Genomic DNA, 25,583 nt, shown 5'->3' on the forward strand with positions numbered 1-25,583 from the left:
CTACATTTTACTTTGCTCAAAAACTGCATGAATCCATGTAAGATTCTGTAAATCCACATTTTAGATGAGAATCAGTCTGACCATTGTGACACAGACAGCCTCACACAGGGAGTGAACACCTTCAATACATTATCTGGGCTGACATGACAGTAATTGTTAAAGTTCACTTGAAAATGCAACTTTTTAAAAAGTTTTGCAATTTACACATGAAAGAATGGAAAGCAACATGGTCATTCTAAAAAATGAGAGACTTAACAAACAATCCAGACCTTTTTCAACATATAATTTCAGTTACATCGGACTGTAAACTTTTGCTATAAATTCTGTGTCTTACAACCTTATTATCCACAATCACCTGATGAAGGAGCAGCGTTCTGAAAGCTAGTGCTTCCAGATAAGCACTGTTGGAAAATAACCTGGTGTTGTTTGATTTTTAACTGGGTTTTCACTGGCAGACTGGCTTCATTGTTTCCTATTGACTTCACTGATACTAAAAAGTTAAACTTATACTTGGATTGTCAAATGTTCATAATTTAATTTTCTTAAAAATAAAAACATGATTAATTCATTTATATGACTTATGCATTCAATCATATAGTACCTACTTTGTAAATTTAATCATAAGCATTTATTTTGCTGTCTGTAAAATTGCTAAAATACATATTGCCATAGCTTATTTTATACAATGCTGCATTTCTACATTTCAGCGCAGTTCAGTTCTTTCATTTAACCAGTCCCATTGTTCCTTTGAGTGTGCCAATAAACAAAGTTGTGTATAACATCCATGCAGACCCGAGAACAGCTTAGCAACATGTTTGTTTTTGTTTTAGTAGTGTTAAGTCCATCTAAGAACCTCTACATTACAGGTTTTGTTTAAGTTTTTGTTTGGTACATAAAGGTTTTGAAGGAGGAATTTGAAACAGAACAAAAATCCTTTAAAATCCACTCAAAACTCTGGTGGAATTTCATTCCTTGCTTGAGGGCAATATTAGTATCCAAGCTTTTCAGTTAGATGAAGCAAGCCAGATTCACATCTGGAACAGGACTTTGCTTGATATTTAAGAGAAACTCACTCATTTTCTGAAGTGTATCTTAGTAATTATTTTTTGAAATATCAGCACAAGTAAAACCTAATAACTAAACTGGTAAGAATACTTGGTCCTTCTTGGCCCAGGCAGCTATATCTTTCTTCCATCCAACCATTTGCACTTGTCAAGATAGGTAGAACATGTTAATTGGCTCTGCAAAATATTTTATTTCTGCCGAATATAATTATATATAGTTCCAAAAGTGAAAGTATTAGAATGTTCCTAATTACCATTTAGGAAATGCTTTCAAGATGTGCAGAAAATTCAATGTTCAGAGGTGAGGTGTCATGTTCAGAGGTAATATGAATTGGAGATACAGCTGTCATACAGTAGTGCCAATTGTTCGATCGCTATTCCCTACAAGAATAGACAACAGACAATAGACAATAGGTGCAGGAGTAGGCCATTCTGCCCTTCGAGCCTGCACCACCATTCTTTATGATCATGGCTGATCATCCTTAATCAGTATCCTGTTCCTGCCTTATAACCCTTGATTCCACTATCCTTGAGAGCTCTTCCAACTCTTTCTTAAATGAATCCAGAGACTGGGCCTCCACCTGCCCTCTGGGGCAGAGCATTCCACACTCTCTGAGTGAAGAAGTTTCTCCTCATCTCTGTCCTAAATGGTCTATCCTGTATTTTTAAGCTGTGTCCTCTGGTTCGGCACTCACCCATCAGCGGAAACATGTTTCCTGCCTCCAGAGTGTCCAATCCTTTAAGAATCTTATATGTTTCAATCAGATCCCCTCTCAGTCTTCTAAATTCAAGGGTATGCAAGCCCAGTTCACTCCAGTCTTTCAGCGTAAGGTAGTCCGGCCATTCCAGGAATTGACCTCGTGAACCTACGCTGCACTCCCTCAATAGCCAGAATGTCTTTCCTCAAATTTGGAGACCAGAACTGCATACAATACTCCAGGTGTGGTCTCACCAGGGTCCTGTACAGCTGCAGAAGAGCCTCTTTGCTTATATACTCAATCCCTCTTGTTATGAAGGCCAATATGCTATTAGCCTTCTTCACTACCTGCTGGACCTGCATGCTTACCTTCATTGACTGGTGTACAAGAACACATAGATCTCTTTGTACTGCCCCTTTATCTAAATTGATTCCATTTAGGTAGTAATCTGCCTTCCTGTTCTTGCCACCAAAGTGGATAACCATACATTTATCTACATTACACTGCAACTGCCATGCATCTGACCACTCACCTAACCTGTCCAGGTCACCCTGTAATCTCCTAACATCCTCCTCACATTTCACCTTGCCATCCAGCTTACTATCATCAGCAAATTTGCTAATGTTATTACTAACACCATCTTCTATATCATTAATATATATTGCAAAAAGCTGCGGTACCCCACTGGTCACTGCCTGCCATTTTGAAATGGAGCCGTTTATCACTACTCTTTGTTTCCTGTCAGCCAACCAACTTTCAATCCAAGTTAGTACTTTGTCCCCAATAACACTGTGGGCGGCACGGTGGCACAGTGGTTAGCACTGCTGCCTCACAGCGCCTGAAGACCCGGGTTCAATTCCCGACTCAGGCGACTGACTGTGTGGAGTTTGCACGTTCTCCCCGTGTCTGCGTGGGTTTCCTCCGGGTGCTCCGGTTTCCTCCCACAGTCCAAAGATGTGCGGGTCAGGTGAATTGGCCATGCTAAATTGCCCATAGTGTTAGGTAAGGGGTAATGTAGGGGTATGGGTGGGTTTCGCTTCGGCGGGTCGGTGTGGACTTGTTGGGCCGAAGGGCCTGTTTCCACACTGTAAGTCTAATCTAATCTAAAAAAAAAACATCCGCCCTAATTTTGCTCACTAACCTCCTATGTGGGACTTTATCAAAAACATTCTGAAAGTCCAGGTACACTACATCTACTGGATCTCCCTCGTCCATCTTCAGAGTTACATACTCAAAAAATTCCAGAAGATTAGTCAAGCATGATTTCCCCTTCATAAATCCATGCTGACTTTGACCTATCCTGTTACTACTATCTAGATGTGTCGTAATTTCATCCTTTATAATAGACTCCAGCATCTTTCCCACCTCTGAGGTCAGACTAACTGGTCTATAATTTCCTGCTTTCTCTCTCCCACCTTTCTTAAAAAGTGGTACAACGTTAGCCACCCTCCAATCCGCAGGAACTGATCCCGAATCTATCAAACTCTGGAAAATAATCACCAATGCATCCACGATTTCTCGAGTCACGTCCTTCAGTACCCTGGGATATAGACCATCAGGCCCTGGGGACTTATCAACCTTCAGACCTAACAGTCTCTCCAACACCAATTCCTGGCAAATATAAATTCCCTTAAGTTCAGGTCCTTCAACCACTGTTACCTCAGGGAGATTGCTTGTGTCTTCCCTAGTGAATACAGATCTGAAGTACCAATTCAATTCTTCTGGCATTTCTTTGTTCCCCATAATATATTCCCCTGTTTCTGTCTTCAAGGGCCCAATTTTAGTCTTAACCATTTTTTTGCCTTTCACATACTTAAAAAAGCTTTTACTATCCTCCTTTATATTTTTGGCCAGTTTGTCTTCGTACCTCATTTTTTCTCTGCATATTTCCTTCTTAGTAATCCTCTGTTGTTCTTTAAAAGCTTCCCAGTCCTCCGTTTTCCCACTTATCTTTGCTATGTTATACTTTTTCTCTTTTAGCTTTATATGTTTCTTAACTTTCCTCGTCAGCCACGGCCACCCATGTCTCCTCCTAGCATCTTTCTCCCTTTTTGGAATGAACTGATCCTACATCTTCTGCATTATACACAGAAATATCTGCCATGTTCCTCCACTGTCATCCCTGCTAAGGTATTGCACCACTGAACTTTGGCCAGCTTTGGCTTATTGTATTATGGTCACTACTTCCCAATGTCTCCTTCACCTCAAGGTCCCTGATCAATTCTGGTTCGTTGCACAATACCAGATCCAGAATTGCCTTCTCCCTGGTAGGCACCAGCACCAGCTGTTCTTAGAATCCATCTCAGAGGCACTCCACAAAGTCTCTTTCTTGAGGCCCACTACCATCCTGATTCTCCCAGTCTACCTGCATGTTGAAATCCCCCATAACAACTGTAGTAACATCTTTGTGACAGGCCAATTTCAGCTCCTGATTCAACTTACATCCGACATCCAGACTACTGTTTGGGGGCCTGTAGATAACACCCAAGATGGTCTTTTTACCCTTAGAATTTCTCAGCTCTATCCACACTGACTCTACGTCCCCTGATTCTAGGTCCCCCTGCGCAAGGGACTGAATATCATCCCTTACCAACATGATCACCCCACCTTCTCTGCCCGTCAACCTGTCCTTACGACAGCATGTGTAGCCTTGAATATTCATTTCCCAGGCCCTATCCACTTGAAGCCACATCTCAGTTATCCCCACAATATCGTATCTGCCGATTTCCAAAAGAGCCTCAAGCTCATCCATCTGATTTCTAATGGTTCGTGCATTCATATATAGTATTTTTAATTTGTTACTGCCCTCACCCTTCCCATCAACTCCTATTTCACTCAACCTTACAGCATGATCCCTTTTTGAGTTTTCTGCTTCATTGATACAGTTGTCTTTCTTGACTTCCCTTGTTCTAACTTTCCCTTCAATTTCCTTGTTAAACATGCAGTTTGTCCCCTCTCCCCCGTTACTTAGTTTAAACATAGCTATGTTGCAGTAGCAAACCTGCCTGCCAGAATGCTGGTCCCCAACCTATTAAGATGCAAACCGCCTCTCTTGTATAATTTATGCTTACCACAAAACATACCCCAGTGATCCAATAGTTCACAGGTGAGAGTACTGAATTTACCTTGTCACAAGACTATTCTGGAAATTCCATCTCATATTAAACACAAAGCTTTTCTTGCTTATTAACATATTCTATATCATCTGTGCAAAGGCACCATTTAGAATGAGAGTGTAGGCCTGCAAACTATAAAATCAGAATGCTTTTTCTATAACATCCGGATGCCTGGACAACACAATTTGAGAAACAATGTGAAGTAGTATAAAAACGGCTTCTAGTTGAGTGAAAATAAACAATGCTTTAGGGCTATCCAGTTCAAATTTTCACCTTGGCTGCTTAAGAATTTTAGTTATTAAAACAGAATTTGTTGCATTTTATTCATGATATTCAACAGACACCACAAACGTATTTATAATTCTTCTCCAAATGTAAAACCCAGCTTTTTTGGACTTCCATTATTTAACAATTTCTGTCTTGGCAATGGTGTCAAGAAACAAAATTAATCTGAAACAAAAACACATTAGCCAACTTTCATCAAGTTAAAAAGAACTTTTAGTAAATATTTGTTTTATAAATTTCATTGCATTCCTGACAAAAATCAGTTCTCAATTATTCAAAGTGTTCTCACCATCCCATCAATATGTGTGACAAACACTGCACACACAGCAACAATTTTACAATGTGTTGTATAAAATGTACGAATTAGACTGCTAAAAGCCTTGGTTTGTGTTATTTATGTTTGAATGCATCTTGTTATTTACCCCCTTTCATCACATTCCAGTCATACTTATAAAAACAAGAAAAGGTTATGGCTCCTGCAAACTTTATTATTGAAGAAAATAAGTTTCAAAATATTCATATCAACAAAATAATCTGTTGAACCAGTTCCAGAAGACTTTAAAAATTATTCTATTTCAGAAGCAACTCAAGTCAAAATTAATAATCATCAAAGATTCCATAAGGGTTAGTCATCCAAATTGGATTCCTATTTAGTATCCAGAAATTTTGAGTTGAAATATGCTCTTGTAAATATTTTATGCAGTTTGGAAAGCCGACAATAGCTTTCAATACACAAATTCTAATTTAAAATTGAATTTTTCCAATAGGAATCATCATGTGGGGCAATCCTTTAAACCAACTTCATACAAAGTTTTCAAGATGGAAGCACTTTGTAAAGATGGCTTTCTGACAAAAATTACAATGATGATCAGTCTTTGAAGTCATAATTACATTGTTGACATTTCTTTGAGTAGAGCTTTTTAATCTTTACAAACAAAACAAAATTATTTTGGTGTGGATCAGTGCAACAAAATTTCTCCACTGGCCCATCAAGATCTAGCAGAGATTCTGTTTTCAACAATGATCGCTCCAAACTTGATTGAAGTATGTAACTCGTTTTGTGATACCATTCTATAAGTGCTATTTGATCTCTGAATGAAAGCTAGGTCATAGATTCATATAGCACGGAAACAGACCTTTTGGTCTACGCCGTCCAGACATCCCAATCTGACCTAGTCCCATTAGCTAGCGTTTGACCCATATCCCACCAAACCCCCCCATTCATATAGCCATCCAGATGCCTTTTAAATGTCATAATTGTCCCCTCCTCCACCACTTTCTGTGGCAGCTCATTCCGGACATGAACCTTGCACTGTGTGAAAAAGTTATCCCTACGCACCTTTTTAAACCTTTGCCCATTCATCTTAAACCTATGTCCTCTAGTTTTGGACTCCCATCCGAGGAAAAAGACTTTGGCTGTTCACCCTATCCATGCCCCTCATGTTTTTATAAACCTTTATAAGATCACCCCTCTGTCTCTAATGCTCCAGGGAAAAAAAAACTGCAATCTATTCAACCTCTCTCCTGTCCTGGCAACATCTTTCTAGATCTTTTCTGCACCCTCTCAAGTTTAACAACTTCCTTCTTATAGAAGGGTGACCAGATTTGTATGCAGTATTCCAAAATGGCCTCACCAATGTCCTGTACAGCAGCAACATGAAATCCCAACTCTTATACTCAATGTTATGATCGATGAAAGCAAGTGTGCCAAATGCCTTCTACCTGTGTCTCTACTGTCAAGGAATTATGCACCTACATCCCAGATCTCTTTGTTCGGTAACACTCCCCAGGACCCTACCATTAACTGTATTAGTCTTGCCCCAGGTTCGCCTTACCAAAATGCAACACCCCATATTTATCTAGACTGAATTACATTTGCCACTCCTCGGTCCATTAGTCCATCTGATCAAGGTCCTGTTGTACTCTGAGATAAACTTCTTCACTGTTCATTGCATCACCTATTTTGGTGTCATCTGCAAACTTACTGACCAGCTCCCCTACATTCACATTTAAATCGTTTATAAGAATAACAAAAAGCAATGGGCCAAGCACTGATCCCTGTCTCACTCCATTAGTCACAGGCCTACAGTCCAAAAAAAACCCTCCACCACCATCCTGTCTCCTGCCTTCAAGTCAATTTTATATACAATTGGCTATTATATCTAATTTGTGTCACATATAGATAGGTTAGTGAAGAAGTCATTCAGCATGCTTGCCTTCATTGCTGAAACCTTTGAGTATCTGGAGTTGGGATGTTACGTTGAACTTGTACAAGACATTGATGAGACCTTTTTAAAGTACTGTGTCCAGTTCTGGACATCCTATTACAGGAAGGATACTATTAAGCTGGAGACGGTTCAGAAAATATATTTTACCAAGATGTTGCTGGGAATGGGGGGAGGGGGGTGTGGTGGTTTGAGTTATAAGGGGAGGCTGGATAGGCTGGGAGTTTTTTCACTGGAGCATAGAAGGTTGGGGGGTTGAGGGATGACCTTATAGAGGTTTATAATATCATGATGGGTTTGGACAAGGTGAATGGCAGGTGTTTTTTCCATAGAATGGGGGATTACAAGACTGGGGGACATATTTTTAAGGTGAGATAAGAAAGATTTAAAACAAAGACATGAGGGGCAATTGTTTTACACAGAAAGTGGTTCATGTGTGGAATAAACTTCCAGAGGAAGTCGTGGTTGCAGGTGAAGTAATAATGCTTAAAAGGCATTCAGATAAGAATATGAATAAGAAATGTTTGGAGAGATATGGGCCAAGCGCAGATAGGTAGATGGGTTTAGTTTGGGAGGGTCTGTTTCATGCTGTATGGCACTGTGATTCTGTGGTTTGCTCCCCTGGATCCCATGTAATTGAATCTTACTAATTAGTCTACCATGTGGAACCTTGTCAAACACTTTGCTGAAGTCCATATAGACAAAGTCTACCACTCTGCCTTCATCAATCCTCTTTACCACCTCTTAATAAATAAAGAAGCAGGCAAATCATTAATTGCCCTCTAAGAATGAACAATGCCTGATGAAATTATTTTACTTTAATCAGTTTGGACCGAATTGAATGTAATATTCAAACAGGTTACCTCAAGTTGACATGTGAATGAATTATCTGTTTAATGTTAAAGTGTGAAGGAAGAAGCCAGATCACATGTCTTGCACCGAGCACAAGTGATTGGTTGCTAATCACAAATTAAAATCCAAGTCAAATATGAGCATTTAATAAACGTATAAATGTAATCATTTAGCACTTATTGTGCAGATCATTAATCGACAGATATACTTAATAAACTGAATATTAAAAGTCACTTAGACGATTCAATCGATTGACTCTTATACACGGTAAGTATTATATGTAGCAGTTTGCGATTATAAATTGGTAAGGTTCCAGAACTGTTGCTGTACAAAGAAGGCTGTTCAGCCCATTGTGTCTGCATCAACTCTCTGAGCATTTTAACTTTGTGGAAATCTCCTGGCATTTCCCCATAACCCTGAACATAATTTAAATAGGAACAATCGATCACTACGGTCTTGAATGCTTCAAATGAAGTGGCCTTCTTCACATTTCTAGACAGTACAATTCATTGAGTCATAGAGATGTACAGCACGGAAAGAGACCCTTCGGTCCAACTTATCCATGCCGCCGAGATGTCCCAACCCAATCTAGTCCACCTGCCAGCACCTGGACCATATCCCTCCAAACCCTTCCTATTCATATACCCATCTGGATGCCTTTTAAATGTTGCAATTGCACCAGCCTCCACCACTTCCTCTGGCAGCTCATTCCATACACGCACCACCCTCTATGTGAAAAAGTTGCCCCTTAGGTCTCTTTTACATCTTTCCCTTCTCACCCTAAACCTATGCCCTTTAGTTCTGGATTCCCTCACCACAGGGAAAATACTTTGTTTATTTATCTTATCCATGCCCCTCATGATTTTATAAACCTCTAGAAGGTCACCCTCAGCCTCCGACGTTCCAGGGAAAACAGCCCTTGCCTATTCAACCTCTTCCTATACCTCACATCCTCCAACCCTGGCAGCATCCTTGTAAATCTTTTCTGAACCCTTTCAAGATTCACAACATCTTTCTGTTCGGACGGAGACCAGAATTGCATGCAATATTCCAACCGTAGCTTAATCAATATCCTGTACAGCTGCAACATGACTACCCAACTCCTGTACTCAATACACTGACCAACAAAGGAAACCATACCAAACGCCTTCTTCACTATCCTATCGACCTGCGACTCCACTTTCAAGGAGCAATGAACCTGCACTCCCCAAGATCTTACCATTAAATGTATAAGTCCTGCTAAGATTTGCTTTCCCAAAATGCAGCACCTCACATTTATCTAAATTAAACTCCATCTGTCAGTTCTCAGCCCATTGGCCCATCTGATCAAGATCCCGTTATAATCCGAGGTAACCTTCGCTGTCCGCTGCACCTCCAATTTTGGTGTCATAGCAAACTTACTAATTATATCTCTTATGCTCACATAATTCAGATCTCAACTACTTGCTATGTGGAGAAGTTTGTCTCATCTCGTACTTGCTTTTTTTTTTGCAAAACTTTTAAAACCATGTGCTTTGGTTCTTGATGTCTTTTTAAAAAGGAAGAGTTTCTCCCTATCTATTCTGTCCAGATCCAAGTGATTCTTTAAACTTCAATTAAAGCTCTTCTTAGTCTTCTCCTCTCCAAAGAAAACAGCCCCAACATCTCCAATCTTTTCTCATCCCTGGAATCATTATTGTAAACTTTTGTTGCACTGGCAAATACATTCACATTTTTCCTATATGCGGTGACCAGTAAAGTCACCACATCCCAGAGGACCATAAGGCAGTTCTCTCATTACAGAGAGACAAGTGGTGATGGTTTAACCTCCAGGCCACTATGCCTCAGGTGAGGGAAATCGTTGAGAAGGAAAAACCTTCATGATAATTCTAGCCAGGACAGCGAATAACTTGATGGCATCATTTTGCATTACAAACCAGCCATTCAGCCAACTAAGCTAACTGACTGCATATAATACTCCAGACCAGTGTCCTATGTAGGTTCATCATAACCTCCTTACTATTTAAAATTCTTGAATAGCTGACAAGTTAACATCTCGTAATAGCCAGTTTATAATTACTAAGAAACGATTGTGCTCTGTAGCTGCAATGTGTATGATCTACCAGATGCACTGAAGAAATCTGCCAAAGATTCTTAGATAACACTTTTCAAATCCACAAACACTTTCAACTAGAAAGACAAGGGTAGCAGTTACATGGGAGCACCATACCTATAAGTTCCCCTCCAATCTACTCTCATCCTGACTTGGAAATATATCTTCTTCACTCTCACTCGGTCAAAATCCTGGAATTTCCCCCAATGGCATTTTGGGTGTACCTACAGCACATGGACTGCAGTGGTTCAAGGCAGCAGTTCACCATCATTTTCTCAAGGACAACGAGGGATGGGAAATAAACGCTGGCTAGCCAGTAATGGCCACATCAGAGTGAAAAATAAGAAACTTAAAAGGGAAGTCGAAAGGACAAACGCTGTCTACAAATCTGCCAGGGAAATTCAGATTTAAACCAAAATTGACCTTGGTAAAGTCTATGATGTTGCATACTTGAAAGTGAAAGTTCTTTGTGAAAGGGTAAAAATTGCTGAATAGAAACGAATGAGTACCTCTTGGTACAGAAATGTCAGGACGAACGTACTATTGTGAAGCCAAGGGACTATAGTTAGAATATTACTATTTATAATGGACAGCAACAATTTGGATTCCAAACAACAACTAATTAAATTTATAGCCAATACCGAACTAAAAGGGCTAATGGATTCAATGGAGTAGTCCAGAAATTACACAATGAATTAAACAAAATTTGAGTGATAACAAATTAATATCAAAGAAAACAAATGAATGTCACTATATTTATAAAAAATAAACATTTGTATTTAGTTAACAACTTCTACAAATGGAAAATATGTGGTTTCTGTTGTAATATAGGAAACACAGTAACTAATTTGTGCATTCCTGAAGAAGGGCCTATGCCCAAAATGTCAATTCTCCTGCTCCTTTGATGCTGCCTGACCTGCTGCGCTTTTCCAGCAACACGTTTTTCAGCTCTGATCTCCAGCATCTGCAGTCCTCACTTTCTACTAATTTGTACACAGCAAGCTCCCCTACTCTGTAATGTGGTAACCACCAGATAATTTGTTTTTTGATGCTTGTTGAGGGATAAATATTGATGATGATACCAGGAATAAATCACTTCCTCATCTTTGAAGTCGTGACAAATAATTTCTAAAAAGTATTGGAAGAGTTACATAATTAGATATCAAAATAAACAACTATGCTATAAAGATATGGTGGATTGTCTTTAAATAATTGTTTGCTAAAATATGTAAGTATTAAATAAGGGTTTTGCAAATATAGATAGTTATTGTATGGTAAAATTATTTAATAAGGCAGTTAAACAGACAGATTGGACGATTGGAGTACGAGTAGATCTAAGCATAAACAATTGATAACAGTAAAAATAACCTAATTCATTGTTTTTAGCTCAGAATATTTGAAGGATGGTGTGATGCTGAAGAACTTCATGCTTTTCTCCACAGCTTGATAAAATAGCGCAATTCATTATTGGGCACCTTGTACTATAGCTAGTAACCTTTGGAACAGTGAAAACTTTGCAGAATTCAACCCATGAGTTATCAACCTCCCACCCAAAAAAGATGAGGTACACAAGATAAGGTTTGGAAGAGCTCAACTTACAGTTGGTAGTGAACAGGTAGATTGTCAAGAACAGATTTGTGCTGATTTTGGTCTAAAACCCTTGGGCAGTTTTGAAACATTGAGAAGAAGCAATGCACCAAAAAGAAAGAAATGAAAGGAAGTGACTAGCTTTGTGCACACGCCAACTGTCCTGCCCAATCTCAACTGGTATAATGCTACCTATCATAGCCATATTTTATTCTGTTTAAGCAGTCAGGTATGTCATGTCTTGAAAGTCAATTAAACTCTATGTTACCAGCATAGATAAGTTACACATGATACTAAATATCAGAGAACGAAAAGGTAACAATTATGCTTAAATATTTCATTGGATAGTGTTTCTGATGTTCTGCTCCTAAACTGGAAAATAAATTTGCATCTGTCACTCAGATAAATGGATTGTCACAATATAAGAATGAACAGAAATAAAATAATTGAGAGAAACCTGATATCTCAGAGGAGACCAGATCAAAACTGAGATAATTTCACCCAATTGTACCCAAAGAATGAGTCAGAATTAATTTTGAAAAACATATCTTAGAAATCTAGAATCTTCAAAATACCAGCAAGTAACAGATGTATTAAGCCTTTTGAACAGTTAGAAAATAACGCCCAGCAATTACCTGGTGCTTATATACTGAGTATACACCAAAACAGGCTTCAGAGTTTTTTTCCAAGATGGTCCAATTAAAACAAATGATCACATTTGAGACTGAACTTAAAGTTTTCCTGCATTAAACTGTCACTTATCTGAATCCCAATATTCTTCACAACATACCCCACTGTTTGCCAACAATAAGCATATAATCAGCACATTGCGCTCAGTCATTTGACACATTTAAATTTATTTGCATCAAGATCCAAACTTTGATGACAAAATTTATAAAAGCAAAACTACACAATGTAGACTAAAGAATAAGCAAACATTTACAGTATCATTGTTTAATAGCAGAGCATACTCATGGATATGAAAATCCATTTTACAAATGAATAAGAATCACAGCAATTTGTATTAATTTACAAATTAATAAACATCACAGCCCCGCACAAAATGTCTGTAAAATTATTTTTTTTCCCAATTTTAAACAAACTCTGTGAAAATATCTGTCAAGTGGAACTGGAACAGTTGAACTAGTTCCATGACAAGCAGCCAAGCTTAAGGTTGAGAAGGAAAAGAACAGTTACAGGAGAAAACTTTGAGCAGAATTTTCCCAGCCTAAATTAGTCTACAACACATCCAAACCTGAAGGAAGGCAAAGACTGTGGTGGAAAGCTTTGATCCAAAGCCATCTTCTCTTCCAAGCTTGCCACACATACAATGGGTGGAATTTTCCCAATGTCTGAACAATGTGGGCAAATGTGAGTAAGGTGAAAGAATTTGCCAAGAACGAGAAAATGAGATTCTTGACATCAAGGAAAAGAAGTTGAATTTTCCCCTTAAGATTTTAGTGTAGATGATTTAGATGATAATTTCACTCACAAGCAGCAAGGGCGTTTTGCATACATTAGCATTTCATTGTTAACTAATCTTGCCTCATTTAGATGTAGGTTGCCCACCCCCAAGTATCAGTGAGAAATTAGATGGTGCCAATTCCCTCTTTGAAAGTCAGAGAAATAATCTGGCAGCTGCAGTTTGCTGGCATCTACTCCAGGCCACTATGTTGACCAGCATTTCCCAAAACCTCAGGGCATACTCCATCAGCAGTAACCACCTCCATCCACAGAGAATCATACAGTACAGAAGAGGCCCCATGGACCATCCAGTCTGTACTGCCAAAAACTACTTTAAATCCACACTGGTCCCAATTTCTAGCACTAGGCCCATGGCCTTGAATGTTATTATACTTCAAGTGTTCATTCAAAATTCTCAGGTCACCCACCTCAACTCCTTGGCAGTGCATTCCAGACCCCCACCATTCTCTGGGCGAAAAAAACAAATCCTCAGTCCCCTCTAAGTCTCCTGCCATTCACCCTAAAAGTCTGCCCCTCCCCTTGGTATTGACCCTTCAATGAAAGAGAACACTTGCTTTTTATCCACCTTGTCCATGCCCCTAATAACCATATATACATCTATTTGGTCCCATCTCAATCTTTTCTGCTCCAAAGTACACAACCTGAGCTTATCAAACATCAGCAAAGCACCAGCTTAGCCATATTATCATGGCATTATGTGGACTAACTAATCAGCACGTCGTAACTGCACTTTGGAGCTTGCCGACAATTTACATTGCCAATTTGCAATCAGGTTTAGGCACCCAACTCATGCATCAGAACAGGGTACATCTCAGGTCTCTTAACATGCTTTCTTTTCACTCACTTATTTTGACATTCACAGCATCTCTCCTTTGCCTTGCTTTCTAGCACAGACAGAAAGCCAGGCAGCTTGTCATACTTACTAGCACTGAACAGTCAAGCGGATGGACGTGTCGCTAAATGGCACTGTGCCATTGGGTGGCACGGTGGCTCAGTGGTTAGCACTGATACCTCACAGCGCCAGAGACCTGAGTTTGATTCCGGCAACTGTCTGTGTGGAGTTTGCACATTCTCCCCGTTCTGCGTGGGTTCCTCCAGGTGCTCTGGTTTCCTTCCACAGTCCAAAAATGTGCAGGTTAGGTGAATTGGCCATGCTAAATTGCCCAGAGTGTCATGTGCATTAGTCATAGGGTAATGGGTGTGGATGTGTTACTCTTCGGAGGGTCAGTGTGGACCTATTGGGCTGAAGGGCCTGCTTCCACACTGAAGGGAATCTAATCTAAATCTATGTCTAAGTCACACCTACAGCTTAGACCAGAGGCTCATGCGGCAAACAGACTGCACATACTTCAACCCAATGTACATGTCAGGAAATCTAATGGGGTGGTCTTTAGTCTAGCACAGGAGGACTATCATCTGTCTTCAGTCAGGAATGATGATGAGGTGTCTGGACTGAGTAGGAAGTGCAAAAGTCATGAAGGGTTAGTAATTTGGGAGATGGAGGTGGGTGAGAGCCGTTGAGAGAAGATGCTACATTCAGTTTAATTGCATGCACGAGAGTACTAGATCATGGACCTTAGTGACGGGTTGGTGCAATAGCAGAGTTAGAGTGAGTGTGAGGTAGCAGAAAAAAAGATGGTAGCATGCACCTTGGATTGCATTGAAATATATTAGCCTATTCATGGCTATTGGTTCCTCCCAACTGTGGATACAGTAGGAACCTAAATGCCTACTTCAGGCCAAGTTGGCAGCACCTGGTGCCGAGATCCCATCTAACCATTCTGGGGAAACAGAGGATAGCTGCCTTCTGCAGTACCATATCTATCAGGACTTTCAAATCCCAGTATGCGAGATGCCAACTTGCCTCTCTCAGCTGTGTCATTTGGAATTGCATAGCAAAACATTAAGAGGAATTCATAGCTTGCAGCATTTAAAATGACTGGTGTTTAAACATGACACTCACAGTGTGAATGCCATAACATCCCAGCAATGGTGAGCACTTTCACTGCCCTGAGCACAAGACTGTGCAGAAGTAGCATCACAGGAGTCTGATATGTATTTATAAGTTGAGCAGTGGAGAATTGCGTGGAAAATCACCAGGGCTTAAAGAGAGAAACCTTCCATGAAACTCTCAAAAACTTAAACTTTGCCAAAATATGGAAAATTACAATGTTACTTGTGCCCTGATCTTAAACTATTACTTTCAGAAAGATAGATATTTGATTTGCATTTGAATGAATTAATAACATATGCTTCCATTGTTTTTCAGCAATGTCTGTTTACAAATATATCATTTATTCACTGAAGTAGTGGGCAACATAGGAGGAGGGAAAGCCTCTGCCCCACTAAACTCAATTCTGCCGAACTCGACAATGTCCCATCCCCCCTAATCCAGGAACTCCCCACATACGTTTGAGACACCACCCACACCCTCCACCTCCTCCAAGACTTCCGTTTCCCCGGCCCCCAACGCCTCATCTTCACCATGGATATCCAATCCCTCTACACCTCCATCTGCCATGACCAGGACTTCCAAGCCCTCCATTTTTTCCTCTCCAGACGTCCTCAACAGTACCCTTCCATCGACACTCTCATTCATTTGGCCGAACTGGTCCTCACCCTTAACAAGTTCTCCTTTGAATCCTCCCACTTCCTCCAGACCAAAAGGGTAGCCATGGGCACACGTATGGGCCCCAGCTATGCCTGTCTCTTTGTTGGCTACGTAGAACAGTTGATCTTCTGTAATTACACCGGCACCACTCCCCACCTCTTCCTCTGCTACATTGATGACTGCGTTGGTGCCACCTCGTGCTCCCGCGAGGAGGTTGAGCAATTCATCAACTTTACCAACACATTCCACCCTGATCTTAAATTTACCTGGACCATCTCTGACACCTCCCTCCCCTTCCTGGACCTCTCCATCTCCATTAATGACGACCGACTTGACACTGACATTTTTTTACAAACCCACCGACTCCCACAGCTACCTGGATTACACCTCTTCCTACCCTACCTCTTGCAAAAATGCCATCCCGTATTCCCAATTCCTCTGCCTCCGCCGTATCTGCTCCCAGGAGGACCAGTTCCACCACAGAACACACCAGATGGCCTCCTTCTTTAGAGACTGCAAATTCCCTTCCCACATGGTTAAAGATGCCCTCCAATGCATCTCGTCCACATCCCGCATGTACGCCCTCAGACCCCACCCCTCCAACCGTAACAAGGACAGAACGCCCCTGGTGCTCACCTTCCACCCTACAAACCTTCGCATAAACCAAATCATCCGCCGACATTTCCGCCACCTCCAAAAAGACCCCACGACCAGGGATATATTTCCCTCTCCACCCCTTTCCGCCTTCCGCAAAGACCGTTCCCTCCGTGACTACCTGGTCAGGTCCACGCCACCCCCCCCCCCCCACGACCCACCCTCCCATCCTGGCACTTTCCCCTGCCACCGCAGGAACTGTAAAACCTGTGCCCACACCTCCTCCCTCACCTCTATCCAAGGCCCTAAAGGAGCCTTCCACATCGATCAAAGTTTTACCTGCATATCCACTAATATCATTTATTGTATCCGTTGCTCCTAATGCGGTCTCCTCTACATTGGGGAGACTGGGCGCCTCCTAGCAGAGCGCTTTTGGGAACATCTCCGAGACACCCACACCAATCAACCACGCCGCCCCGTGGCCCATCATTTCAACTCCCCTTCCCACTCTGCCGAGGACATGGAGGTCCTGGGCCTCCTTCACCGCCGCTCCCTCACCACCAGACACCTGGAGGAAGAATGCCTCATCTTCTGCCTCGGAACACTTTAACCCCAGGGCATCAATGTGGACGTCAACAGCTCCCTCATTTCCCCTTCCCCCACCTCATCCTAGTTTCAAACTTCCAGCTAGCACTGTCCCCATGACTTGTCCGGACTTGTCCGACCTGCCTAGCTCCTTTTCCATCTATCCATTCCACCCTCTCCTCCCTGACCTATCACCTTCACCTCCTCCCCCACTCACCCATTGTACTCTATGCTACTTTCTCCCCACACCCACCCTCCCCTAGCTTATCTCTCCATGCTTCAGGCTCACTGCCTTTATTCCTGATGAAGGGCTTTTGCCCGAAAGGTCGATTTCACTGCTCGTTGGATGCTGCCTGAACTGCTGTGCTCTTCCAGCACCACTGATCCAGAATCTGGTTTCCAGCATCTGCAGTCATTGTTTTTAACTCTTCCATAACAAACCTGATCTGTTGTTCAATTCGATCATGGCTGAAAATCTACCTCAATGATATTTTCTTACATCATCCCCATACTCCTTAATGTCATTAGTATCCAGAAAACAATGGATTCCCGACTTGAATATACTCACTGATTAAGCTTCTACAGTCTGTGGGGGAGAGAAACTCCTCCTCAATTCTAGACTCACCATTGAGAGGAAACATTCCATACCATTAAGAATTCTCTAAGTTTCACTGCAATCACCTCTCATTCTTCAAACCTCTAGAAAGTTCAGGTTCATTTTCCTCAATCTCTCCTCATAAAATAATCCCACCAATCCATTAGTGAATGGGGATTAGTATAGTGAACCTCTGTTGCACTTCCTCTATGGAAAGTATATCCCTCCTTAGATAAGGAGACCAAACTTGTACACGATATTCCAGGTGCGGTCTCACCAAAAAACTATATAAAGCTAGTGAATCATGTTTGCCGCAATATTCAAATCCTCTACAGCAACAAAGGTCAACATACCATTTGCTTTCCTAATTGCTTGCTGGAACCAAATAAACTTATTTTTGAAAGCTGGTGAATCATCTTTACCTCTACATGCAAATTCCCTATTGCAACAAAGGTCAACATAGCATTGGTTTTCCTAATTGCTTGCTGGAACTACATGATAACTTTTAATAAAGTTACAAACAAGGACACTTTGGTCCTAATGCACAACAACACTTCTTAATCTTTAAGAAATATTCTTTTTTCTAACAAAGTAAAACACTCCATACTTATTCACTTCACATAACTTGCATGCCCACCTGGCTTTGTCTTATTACCAAAACTGGAAGTATTACGTTTGATCCCCACTTTTAAACAACTTCTGCAGGCAGTTATAGCCAAAGCACTGATTTGTGTAGTATCCCACTAGCAACAACTTGTCATCCTGAGAATAACTCATTAATTCTTATTCTCTTCTTTATTGTCAATTAATTAATTCTCTACCTATACCAGTGTTTTATGTTGAATCTCATGTGCTGCAATTTTGTTTACTGGTATGGGATTATATCAAAGACTTGCCAAAAATCCAAATGCATCACATCTATTTGTTCTCTATTGGGGTCAGTCTAACTCAGTTGGCTGGACAGGTGACTTGCAGAAATGTGGTACTAACAGCATGGGTTCAATCCCCACACTGGCTGACAATGAAATATTCTCTTTCTCAACCTCTCACCTCGCTTGAGGTGAGTTAACCCTCAGATTAAATCACCACCAATCATCACTGGCTAATGAGACAGCATCCCGATAGTCTGTTAAGACTATAATGAGATTGTGATCCTGTCAAATATGATTTCCTTTTCACTAATCCATGCTGATGTTCATTACTTTCTCAGTATCTAGCTGTTATACACAATATAATAGATTCCAACATTTTTCTCACTGCCGACAAGAAATAAGTTATCCATTTCCCCAATACCTTCCTTGTGAAATAGTGGGCTTAGAATTGCTGTTCTGCAGGAACCATTCCAGAATATATAGAATTTTGAAAGATAAACACAAATGTATCTGCTTCATCTGCAGTTACCTATTTAACAATCTGGCGCATTGTTTTTGTGATCCAAGGGATTTATCAACTTGCGATCTTGATTTTTTTGTGTCTACAGTCAAGTCCTGCTGTTTGCATATGCAACCTTTGTGAATTTGGTTATCCAAGCAAGTTCTACTGGAGACAATCTCATTATTTTGAGTCTAGTCATTAATGATCCATTTGGAACCCATTATTCCCGAGCCCTCTAAAACTTATCTGTGTTAAATGGGATCACATGTTAAGGCTACCCAACAAACACTGCTGGGTTTCTCAGCAGTCTTCAAGGCAATCTGTATTTACATTGGCAAGGGCGTTGTCACTAAAAGCCAACCAATCCCTTCCCTGCCTCCCACATCCAACCCACAATCCAAAGTTTAACTTCTGATGTCTTTGTTCCAGGATCCTATGAAGAACCTGCACCATAACCATTTGGAAAGTCCGATGGTGGCTACATGTGCTTGGAGATGATTTCTTTGAGCTTCCTTACAAAACTGAAGGTAGTTCCTTGTCCATTTTACAATCAGCAAGCAGGTCTACCCACCAGAATCCCAGCCAATGTTTTCTCAGGCTAACTTTGAACTTTCTACCAATCACAGGCCACTTTCTTTGGCTAGTTCTGTTGTTCTCAACCAATTCATCATGATCGACATTTCTGCTACCTTAAATGTACAAATGTAGCAACCACATTGCCTCTGAACCTTTATTTTAATTTCATCCTTTCAATAGCTGTAATATGCTGAAAAATGTGTTGCTGGAAAAGCACAGCAGGTCAGGCAGCATCCAAAGAGCAAGAGAATCAACATTTCGGGCATAAGCCTTTCTTTAGGAATGAGGAAGGTGTGCCAAGCAGGCTAAGATAAAAGGTAGGGAGGAGGGACTTGGGGGAGGGGCATTGGGAATGCGATAGGTAGAAGGAAGTTAAGGTGAGGGTGATAGGCCGGAGAGGGGGTGGGGGTGGAGAGGTCGGTAAGAAGATTGCAGGTCAAGAAGGCGGTGCTGAGTCCGAGGGTTGCGACTGAGATAAGGTGGGGGGAGGGGAAATGAGGAAGCTGGAGAAATCTGCATTTATCCCTGGTGATTGGAGGGTTCCTAGGCGGAAGGTGAGGCACTCTTTCTCCAGGCATCGTGTTGCCATGGTCTGGCGGTGGAGGAGGCCAAGGACCTGCATGTCCTTGGTGGAGTGGGAGGGGGAGTTAAAGTGTTCAGCCATGGGGCGGTTGGGTTGGTTGGTGCGGGTGTCCCAGAGGTGTTCTCTGAAACGTTCCACAAGCAGGTGGCCTGTCTCCCAAATGTAGAGGAGGCTACATCGGGTGCAGCGGATGCAGTAAATGATTTGTGTGGAGGTGCAGGCGAATTTGTGACAGATATGGAAGGATCCCTTGGAGCCTTGGAGGGAAGTGAGGGGGCAGGTGTGGACGCAAGTTTGCATTTCTTGTGGTTGCAGGGGAAGGTGCCGGGAGTGGAGGTTGGGTTGGTGGGGGGTGTGGACCTGACGAGGGAGTCGCGGAGGGAGTGGTCTTTCCGGAACGCTGATAGGGGAGGGGACAGAAATATATCCCTGGTGGTGGGGTCATATATCCTTGGTGGTGGGGTCTGTTTGGATAGCTGCAATATCCTTTCTATACCAAAATCAAATTCTAATGTACAAATTCTGATGTGACTGCACTAATGATTTATAAAGAGTCAGGCTTATTTCAGCTCATAGTGGACCTTTTAAGATATGTGACATGGCTTTGTTTGGAAAGGAACAAGTTGGTTCTGTGATTTACTCAGTTCCATTTTATGATTTAATTAATTATTCAATAAAATTTCATTTTATTTTCCAGTGAAATTAAATGTCTGAGCAGTGAGAATTCCCGACTGAATTCCTTAGATTACTCTGGAATACTTATTTTTCAATTACATGTTTTCAAATTGTTTCCAAAGTTAAAAATAAAATTCCATCTACAATACTTTTATGTTTCTTAATTCCTAATATCCCTTGCAAGAGTGATCTCGCTGATTGAAAGAGGTTAAAGTTATAAAGTTACCTATCACAAAGTGATGTTTCATAGTATCGATTTTAAAAAATATTTTTCTTCTTATTGATTTTCTAATAGCTCCATTGGTGATCTTAGTACCTGTGCTGTGTGACTATGAATTCACATTCAGTCAGTGAACCTGACTAGGTCATTTGAAACAGTGTTAGATGCGGGGTACAATGACAGCTGGAAAATACAACTATATCCTACTCTTACTCAGCTTCACTTACTTTTTGCAATGACTAGCAGTCAGAAATAGCAAACCTGGCTGCTTTATATTTGGTTCTCACAATCAGGATTTCAGGCACGTTTATTACCATTCAGTTCAGATCTAATTCAATCAAACATGGGGCCTTCCCGACCTATGGTGCTTACTTACTAATTGTGTAAACTTGAGCCACAGGGGAGTATGTTCCATTGACCTGAAGGCCAACTGTTATCTGAAGCAACTCATTTTACCAGGCTTGTAAATACAGTTGTTAATAAGGTTTAAACCTGAATAGGGTTTGTCAATTACCTGCGATTTAATTCACAGACAAACATCCTTGTTTACAGTATCACCTTCATGAAAATATACTTGGGAAATCTATTATCATTTGTTTATAGACTGTAAATAACAAACTGTTTGCAAACACAACCTGAGGTTTCAGGCTTTTCTATATTTAGAAACAATAAAAACTGTTCTCCACATTATTTTAAGGTAAATGATACTTGAAAACATACATGATTTAGAAATATTAATCCAGAGAACTAACAGGCTACTGCATTCAGCAACAATTTCAGTGGCAGGGACTTTGAAATGAGATTTGGGATCACCATGGGAGAGCTAGGTCATCATGGGAGCAGTGGGTCCAAAGAGAACTGGGCCACCATGGTGTGACATTGTGTGGGAGTGTGGAATGGGACTCATACCACTGTGAAGAAGAGAGGAGTGTCAATAAGTGAGAGTCAATCTTATGCTTTAACAACATCAACAGATACTTGAGTGCAATCTGTTTCTTAGATTTCCTAGGCACTGAATAATAGGGAAAAGTTTACCAATGATGGGAACCAGCTTCCGCCATGCTTCCTGTCACCAGAAAGTCAGTTAAAATATTCAAAGGTCTTATAAAAGTCAATTTTTCTGGGCATCACCATTTTGGCAACAGCAAATCAATGCTCCACTGAGATGGACAACAGACAGGAAGGACAGACCCCACAGCCCTAATGATGACTGGAGATACAGAGAGATGCTGCCTGTGAGATGGGCGAGTAGCTGCTGAGATGGACACATAGGCTCCCTCCCCACAAACCTTTCCACAAAACAAGCTGAGGGGTGAGAAAATACCAAAAGGCAAGCAGTTTCAAACCCAGTTTTTAGTGAATTCCACAGCGGCCATCGGTTGAAATATGTCTCACAAGAGAATCAAGGTAAGTGCTATTTAAATCCAATTCCCCTGCTCAGCAAGAACCCACCCTTCCCTGGTGATCAACTCTTGGGACTAACCTTTTTCTATAAAGAATTACTTCTTCACTAAAAGGGCATAAAATATATTTGGTCAGTTAGCCATTAGAATAACTTTTTAAAAAACATCTGGATTTATAAAACTTAAATATCACTATCTGCTCTGGTGGGATTCAAAACCATGTCCAGAGAGCATGAGCCTAGATCTCTGGTTTACAAGTCCAGTGATAATATGATATAAGCAACATCTCTCTGTTTTACTACCTGATGCTTTTCAATGGTCATGTTTATTAATTATTCATTTAAATGCATTAAATAAAATTCATTGTTTTGGTATTGCTTTAATTTCCCTGATATTCATGTTTACAGTTGTGAAGCTTTATTTGTTTTGAAATATGCTGATTCCCCAAGTGAGAGATAAAACCTGTCTGTGCAAAACAGGTTGGGCAGTCCTGATATGCAGCTATTCTGTGACCTTTAAAAAGTAACGGGCCAGCTCTCCCTACTTGATTTGCTGTAATTTTGAGACCCTACAGGGTGGAGAAAAGCACCACAGATTACTAAAATTACTAAAACCTGGCAACCAAGAGGGAGGGGTGCCAAAAGGGTAATATCAAAATATTTTTTTTTGTGGTGGCAGTCATGCTACTCCAAATTTCACATCAATAATTTGCAGCACAAGGTTACTCTTCATGACATGATGGGCCTTCCCTTCCCAGACTTAAATTCTTGCTGGCTGGCTTAGCTTGTGCTTCATAAGATATTGTCAACCTGTATTGACATGGTGCAGTGGAATGCTCTTCCTTCATTTAGGTGTCTGTCCTATCTATTACATTGTCCAGACAGTCAATAGAATAACCCCCATGGTATTTAATCTTCAATTTGCTAATAAATCTTTCTTCCACTGCGATTTCAAGATAACACTTACGATAGAAAGATTGAAAGTAAAAACAAAGGGCTAAAAGGCCAAAATAATTGCGAAGCCATTTTTAAAACTAGAGGGTTTCTTGAAAGAAGCAGGATAATTTGTTATGTTATTCAATGCCATTGCTGAATCAGAAGTGGCACAACAAAATTTAGTGTGTTTTTTCAGGAAATAAACAAATGTTGCACCTATTAATTCAATTCCTCTTTTAAACGCAGAATGATGTAAACTTTACAGTCAAATGAGTCAATTCTGTCAATAGTCATAGGTTTATAATAGCCTATTGATACTGAGAGAATTGGAACTGCTCAACTTTAATTAATTCCAGTTCAGAGTTTTTAACCTATTCTAACTGTTTAACTCATAACTTATTTTAATAATGTGAACAAAGTGTAGTAGTCATAAACATTTATTAAATATTAGTCTATCTGAGGAAATTACAATAAGGGCAAAGATTTGCTGAGGTCCACAATAACATTTGACCTGGGATATCAAATATCATAGATCCACTGTTAATGAATTTAATTGCTAAAATTGAGTATTCAAGTAATGTATTTGTATTGCTGTAATAAAGCATCCATTTTTCTGGGCAAATCACAATAGTCAATTATTCAGGTAGAGAGAATAGAACAGAGTTATGTGAGCACTGAAGTCAATTTTAAGGAGAGAAAACAATGACTCAAATTTGGATATGATGCAAATTAATTATGTTATTTTTGAGCAAGCCATCATTCACCTAGGAATAATTTTCAATTATCCAATAATTGGAAACCTTAGCTAACTAAATATGTAAATTATAACCCAAGGCATAGACAAAAGGACAGAACATTATTCATTGTTTAAAATTGTAGAAGTAAAAATATGATTATATCTTAATGTTTAAGTGGAATTAAGTCAGCGGCTGATGAGTTTTTCCAAGTGTGTTTCAGACATAACAGACAATTTGTTGGTTGCAGTCAACGTAAGTATTTACTTACAAAAACCATAATTCTTTGTTCTCGTTGCATATAATGGGTTTGACTGTATTAACATATTCAAGCAGCAATTTAGTTCTAGAGAATATTTATATTATATTGTGGGATTGCAAGTCAATGCTTCACATTGAGATAGCTGCAATGCCCTCTGACTGATTACAGAATACCTAAGCCAATGTTAGGAACTGTCGACATGGGTTCAAAAACAAATCAAGTTAATGGACTGAATTGTTAAATGTAACCTCAGCATTATGCCCCAAAATCATGATTCCCATAAAAGCAATTTTTCTACAGTGCATCCAGTAATACTAATTGTTATGACACAGGGTAAACATCCCCCACCCCCTCTAATTTAAACTGTAACACATAAAAGATTTACCCTGTGCGGTAATCTGTGAAAATTCAAGAGGCCAAGAACTCACCCAAAGGTCACTATTTAAGGTAAAAATTAACAACTTTATTTCTTGAAGTATAACAGAAAATAATTAACTATCAACTATTTACAACTCCCTTCTCTCCCCTATCTTTTACCTTCCCTTTCTACAATACTAATCTGATTTACTAAAAACTCAAATTTCAAAACTAGCCAGCTGATGAACTTTCTCTTTGGATCTTTCTCTGTCTTCTTTTCTTCTTTTTGAGGATTTCTGTTTCACAGGTCATTGATTGATAAAGGTACCTTTAAGAGAGCTATTCTCCAGGCAGTCGGCAGTTGTTGGTGGCTTGGCAGTTCTCTATCAACTGTTCAACGGATGGTGTCACTGGCTTTTAAAATTGTCAATATACTAAATTCAAACATGATTGGAGTTTGGCATTTTTGGGGGTATAATTTAAACTGATTGGCCTAATTCAAATTTGTTTTGTCATCTTTAGGCAAACAGCTACCCTAGCTGCCAGATCACATGTTACATTATAAATTGTTCATAACATTTGGTGCTGTCAGGTAGTTCTGCTAGCTTTTAACTTTCTTGAAGGTACAGTACACCCACATCTTAATAACATAATCAGGACATGCGCTTTCCCATA

The sequence above is a fragment of the Hemiscyllium ocellatum genome, chromosome 17 (assembly GCF_020745735.1).
Source record: "Hemiscyllium ocellatum isolate sHemOce1 chromosome 17, sHemOce1.pat.X.cur, whole genome shotgun sequence".
NCBI classification, from domain to species: Eukaryota; Metazoa; Chordata; class Chondrichthyes; order Orectolobiformes; family Hemiscylliidae; genus Hemiscyllium; species Hemiscyllium ocellatum.